This window comes from Elephantulus edwardii, unplaced genomic scaffold (genome assembly GCF_000299155.1).
Source record: "Elephantulus edwardii isolate Elephantulus edwardi_28Jun2011 unplaced genomic scaffold, EleEdw1.0 scaffold00291, whole genome shotgun sequence".
In the NCBI taxonomy this organism is placed as follows: Eukaryota; Metazoa; Chordata; class Mammalia; order Macroscelidea; family Macroscelididae; genus Elephantulus; species Elephantulus edwardii.
Window position 1 is genome coordinate 743,047 of NW_006400041.1, and position 6,818 is coordinate 749,864.

Consider the following 6,818-nt stretch of genomic DNA (forward strand, 5'->3'; position numbering starts at 1 on the left):
GAGGTGGATTGATTCAGTGACTGGGGTAATCGGGATGGCAGAGGCAATGCGATTGGCACAGGTTAGAGCAGGGTTTAGGGCTGTTGTACATAGGGTCGCTATGAGTCGCAAACGACTCGACGGCACACAACAACAACAACCACAGAAAGATTTTGGGAACTCTAGTGGCCTAGTGGCAAGAAGCAATCCAGAGGCGTGAGGTTCTAATCCACCAGATATTCTGCTAGAGAAGGAGGGACAATCTCCTCCTGTACCAGTCAGATCTGATTTGACGGTACACACACAAAAATAATAAAATAAAATTAGTTTTTAAAAAAAGTCTCTAGAAAGAAAAGAAAATATAAAGGAGGTCTGGAAATCCTACCAGAAGCAATCTACATGTTCAATGCAATTCCAATCCATATACCAAATTTATTTTTGCGAGGAGATTGAAAGGGAAATTGTCAAGTTTATTTGGAGAGGGAAGAGACTCTGAATAAGCAAAACACTTCTGAAAAACAAAAAAGAGAAGGGAGGCATAGCACTCCATGACGTCAAAACCTACTATACAAGGGAGCTCTGGTGGCCTAGTGGCAAGAATCTGCACTGCAATCCCAGAGATACGTGGTTCAAGTCCACCAGATGCTCTGCTGGAGAAGGAGGGGCAATCTCCTCCTGTACCAGTCATATCAGATTTGATGGTACACACAAAAAAATAATAAAATAATTTTTTTTAAAAAGCAAACCCTACTATACACCAATAGTAACCAAAACAGCACAGTACTGGTACAGTGACAGGCACAGAGACCAGTGGAACAGAATTGAGAAGACAGAAATAGACCCAACTATCTATGGTCAACTGATATGCAACAAGAAAATCAAAGCTATCCAAAGGGGAAATGACAAACTCTTCAACAAATGGTGCTGGCAAAGCTGAACTTCCACCTGCAGAAAGCTGAAACAGGATCCATATCTCACACCATACACAAACAAACAAACAAAACCCCAAAGTTGGATTAGAGACCTGGGATTGAAGCCCCAAACCATAAAGTTCATCAGAGACAAATTGGGATCAAGCTTAGATGGCCTAGTCTAACAGTATAAAGAGACTGCCAAATACAGCCAGAAATGCACAATCTGGAGAGGATAAAATTGATAAATAGGACCTTTTAAAGATTAAATCACTGTGTGCATCAAAAACTTCCCAACAGGGTGAAAAGAGAACCTACTGACTGAGAACTAATATTTGGTAATATCATCTTGGGCAAGAGTCTCATAAGGAAAGTTACAAAATACTCCTGGGCCTCCACAAGAAAAAGACTGATAACCCAATTACAAAATGGGCAAAAGACATGGAAAGAATTTTCACAGAGGAAGATATTCAAATGGTCAACAGACACATAAAGAAATGCTCCAAATCACTGGCAATAAGAGAGATGTAAATCAAAACCCCAATGAGATACCATCTCGCTCCAGTAGCAGTAGCAAAGTTAGCAGGACAGTAATATTGGAGAGGATGTGGTGAGATAGGAACTCATACATTTTTAGTGGTACAACCAAGCCGAACATAGAAATTCCATATGACCCAGCTATTTCACTGCTTGGAATATACCCTGAGAAAATGAGAACTGAGGCACAGAGTCTTATACGCCAATGTTCATAGCAACGTTATTCACAATTGCAAGAATATGGAAACAGCCCAGATGCCCAACTACAATCAAATGGACTGAGAAATTATGGCACATTCATACAATAGAATACTACACAGCATGCAGGAGAAATGATTTTGTAAATTACTACCTAACTTGGGAGGGACTGGACAGCATTATACTGAGTGAACTAACTCAGTCCCACAAGGACAAATACTGTATAAAACCATTATTGTAGAATGAGTATGAAGATCCAAGGAGGGGAAGGTTGAAGCGGAGTGATGAGGATGTGTGAGAGGAGGGAATTAATTATGGGGTTGTACAATTTGATGAGAGAGGGTGAGGGAAATTAGAAGAATCTCTTCTGAAAAACAATGTATTCAAATGTTGTGAATAGTATTTTTTTTTTAAAAAAAAAGAAGGTGTGGAAGGTTTGCTTTCTTGCTAGAAATACACAGACACTAGAAAAAGTTTTCCTATCATTCTATTTTTTTATTCATTCATTGCTGCAAAATTTTCTCCTTACCCTTCCTTCTCTCTAACTCCACTTCGCAATGCACCTCTTGTTCCTGATTGTTTTCATATATACAATGTCTAAGCATACATTCCTTTCAGACAGTTCTTCCCCTCATCTGTTCCAATGCAGTGTTCATTATCTAACCATTCTTTTCCTGTTCCACCTCCAACCCCTCATGTCAGTTCTGATTTATAACAGTGGTGTTATGTAGTATAAGTCCTTTTGTGACTAAGATACTTCACTCAGCATAATGTCCTCCAGGCTGACCCATATTGTGTAATGTTTTATGACTTCATTATTTTTTCAGTGCTGTGTAATATTCCATTATGTGAATGTACCATTGTTTTTCTAGCCATTCATTAGTTGATGGGCACCTGGGTTGCTTCCATCTCTTTGCTTTATGAATAATGCAGCAGTAAACATGGGTGTGCATACATCTGTTTGAGTCATGTTCCCAATAATGGCATTTCTGGGTCAAATGGTATTTCTATTTCCAACTTTTTGAGAACGTATCAGACCACCTTCCATAGTGGTTATACCACTTTGCATTCCCACCAGCAGTGAATAAGAGTTCCAGTCTCTCCACAACCTCACCAGCATTTGGTGTTTGCTGCCGTATTGAATTTTGCTATTATTGCTGGGATGAGATGATATTTCATAACTTCTTCAACAGGGTAGAAAAGGAAACCTACAGACTGGAAAAAATATTTGACAAGGATAGATCTGAAAGGGACTCATCTAAAATGTATAGAATACTCCAGCACCGAGAGTTACATGGCAGTGCAGGAAAGTGATGCAGTGGCACAGGAGAGTGATGCAGTGGCCAGGAGAGCAACACAGACAATCTGATGTGCTGAGGACAGGTGACTTGGCAGCTTAACATCTGGGAATGAACCACCAGCCCTGTTGGACCACCCACCCCTGCAGCGCACCAGCAGGACATCTGCAACCTGACTGAAGTACTAGTGCATGTCCCACCAATGTGAGTGGTGCAACTGCAACCTGAGTGAGGTTCCTGCGAATCCCCACAAGGGCAGGTAGCCCCGCCAGGCTTGATTGAGACGTCTGCAAACTGAGTGAGTTCCTTGCGCAGGCCCATCCAGGCAGGTAGCCCCCTGACCTGATGTAAGTGTGACAACTTCAGCCTGAGTGAGGTCCCTGCATGTGCTGTCTGAGCACATGCCCACCCAGCACACACTGGTGCTTGTGCCTGCCCCACCTGTTCCCCCTCCCCCTCAACCTAGCATTTCCTCACACTAGTCATCTAACTGCCATTAATTAATAATAATTAATTACCTTGGTCTGACTTAGCTGTAACAGCTACCCAACAGAAGAGGCCAATTTCACAGGCTGTGGACAGACACTTCCTTTGGTCCAGAAGTTCAGAGAGGAACACAGACAGCATAACTACTATGCTCTCTTCTGTAGCAGTGACTTTAGATCATCACCTTAGACATGAAAAACCCTACCACAGCATCATCATGAAAGAAACAGGCCACCTCACAAGCTACACAAGCACAAAGCAAGATGTCACCCCCCCCAAAAGTGACACAGTACCAATGGATTTCCTGAAGCCAGAAAGTTTGATGGAACTTTCTGACACAGAATTTAAAAGAACAATGACTGAATCTTTTCAATGGGTGAAAGACAAACTTGAATTATAGCACACTGCAAGCAAAAACCAGGAGGAGCTTAAAAAACAATTCAAAACAATGCAGATAAAACAAAGGAGGCATTAAAGGCTCTGGAAAAACAAGAAATTTCAATCCAAAATATGAGGTCCAATGTTTCAGAAGCTGTCAACATGATGGAGGGACACATGAACAGAGTTGAAGAGATAGAATCAGAAGATGGAATTGTCACCACTGTCCTGCTAGAACAAAAAGCAGATTCAAAAAGGAGGGGGAAAGAATAAAACCTAAGAATAATGTGGGAAACCATCAAGAGAAATAACATGTGCATCATCGGAATCCCAGAACAGGAAGAAGCAAGTAAAGGCAGTGAAAAAGTTGTGGAAGAGTTACTAGGATAATGAAGAATAAGAGAAAATATATTCAATAAACTGAGAGAACACCATATAGAATAGACCCCAAAAGAAAAACACTAAGGCATATCATAGTTAAATTTGCCAGAACCAAAGATAAGGATAGAATTCTGAAAAACAGCAAGGGAGAAACAAAGAGTAACCTATAAGGTACAGCAGAAACCATTCAAGCAAGAAGACAGTCAAATGACATATACCAAACACTCAAAGAACACAACTGTCTACCAAGAATACTATACTCAGCAAAATCGTCCATCAAATATGAAGGAGAGATCAAGATATTCCCAGAAAAAAAGAACCTAAAAGAGTTTGTAAAAAAACAAGACCAGCATTGCAGGAAACACTGAGAGCCGTCCTTCTTACAGAGGTGCCACAGAAAACAGGATAGACCAAAATAAATAGCAACAACATCAAAAGAACTCCAACACAATGGTAACGATAAAACCATGCCTCTCAATAATCACACTAAATTGTGAATGGTTTAAATGCACCACTGAAGAGAAAAAGATTAGCAGATTGGATAAAAAAACCAAAATCCATCAATATGCTGTCTACAAGAGACACACCTGAAAAGTGAAGAGAAAGAAAGACTAAAAATAAAAGGGTGGGGGAAAAATATACCAAGCAAATGTCAACCAGAAAAAAGCAGGAGTAGCAATATTAGTCTCTGATAAAATAAATTTCAATGCAAAAACCAACACAAACTACAAGGAAGGTCACTACATAAGGCTTAAAGGGTCAATAGAACATGAGGACATGACAATAATAAATATCTATGCACCAAATGATAGACCTGCAAAATATATAAAACAAACATTAACAAAACTGAAAAAGGAAATAGACAACGTTACTATAGTAGCTGGAGACTTCAGTACACCACTCTCAAGACAAGATAGAACTACCAGAAAGAAACTCAATAGAGGTGCTGAAAAATTAAACCACACAATAAACCAACTCAATCTCACAGGCTAATATACCCAAAAAAAGCACAGTATACCTTCTTCAATGTGCATGGAATGTTCTCCAGAACAAATCATATCTTGGGCAACAAGGCAAGAATCAATGAATTAAAAAACATAGAAATAATATAAAGCATCTTCTTAGACCACAATGCCATAAAATTAGAAATTAATAACAAGAGGATAAAGAAGAAAAAAATCATACATTTGGAAGTTGAACAACAGCTTGCTTGAACATGAGTGTGTACAATTGAAAATAAAAAGTGAAATTAAAAAGTTTCTTGAAACAAATGACAATGAAAACACAACTTACCAAACCTCTGGGAAACAGCCAAAGCAGTACTCAATACTCTCTAAGAGAGATGCAAATCAAAACAACTATGAGATATCATCTCACCCCAGTCAGAATAGCAAAGTTTAACAGAGCAGCAAACAACAAAGGCTGGTGAAGTTGCAGAGAAACTGGAGTACGGCAGCGGGGCAGGGAATGAAGGAATTTTTCTTTTACTTTTCAAAGAGAAGAGTGATCTAGGGTGGAGGGGAGGGATGGGCAGGAAGAAAAATGCAACAATGAATGAATGGAAATCCAAAATCTCTGTAAACGTTCATTAAAATTAATAAAAGAAAATGTAAAAAAATTTGGTAATGACATGTCAGATAAGGAACTTATATCTAGAATTTATAAAATACTCAAGCACCACAACAAGATAAAGGTAAAAAATCCAATTGAAAAATGGGCACAAAATATGAATCAACACTTCACCAAAGAAGACTTTCAGATGGCAAACAAACACATGAAGAAATGTTCAAAATCCCTAGCTCTAAGAGAGATGCAAATGAAAACAACTATGAGAGATTATCTCACTCCAGTAGGAATAGCAAAATTTAACAGAACAGCAAACATCAAATGCTGGCGAGGTTGTGGAGAAACTGGAACCCCTATTCACTGTTGGTGGGAGTGCAGAATGGTGCAACCACTATGGAAGGCTGTATAGAGCTTTCTCAAAAAGCTGCAAATAGCAACCCCAGCAATTCCACTGCTGGGAATATGCCCTAGAGAAACCGCAACTGCCACCCAGCCAGACATACGCATACCCATGTTCATTGTGGCTTTGTTCACCCTAGCAAAGAGTTGAAAACAACCTAAGTGCCTATCAACAAATGAATGACTAGAGAAGCTCTGGTATATTCACACAATGGAATATTATGCTGCATTGAAAAACAAGGAACTCTAGGGGAGCTCTGGTGGCCTAGTGGCAAGGAGCTGCAACTACAATCCCAGAGGCGAACGGTTCGAATCCACCAGATGCTCTGCCGGGTAAGGAGGGACAATCTTCTCCTGGACCAGTCAGATCTGATTTGACGGTACACGCACACAAAAATAATACAAATAAAATAAAAAGAAAAAGAAAAACAAGGAACTCATGAAATATTATCCAAAATGGATGACCCTGGAGGACATTGTGCTTAGTGAAATACCTTAGTCACAAAAGGACAAATACTGCATAGGGCCACTGTTGTAAAATGGGACCAACCTCAGGGTTGAGGGGAAATTGAAAAAGAGGGAATAAATAATGTATAGAAGATTTCAAAAGGCAGCACGAGATGACAAAGCAAAATACTACAATGAAATGTGCAAGGAGTTGGAGTCAGAAAATCAAAAGGGCCAA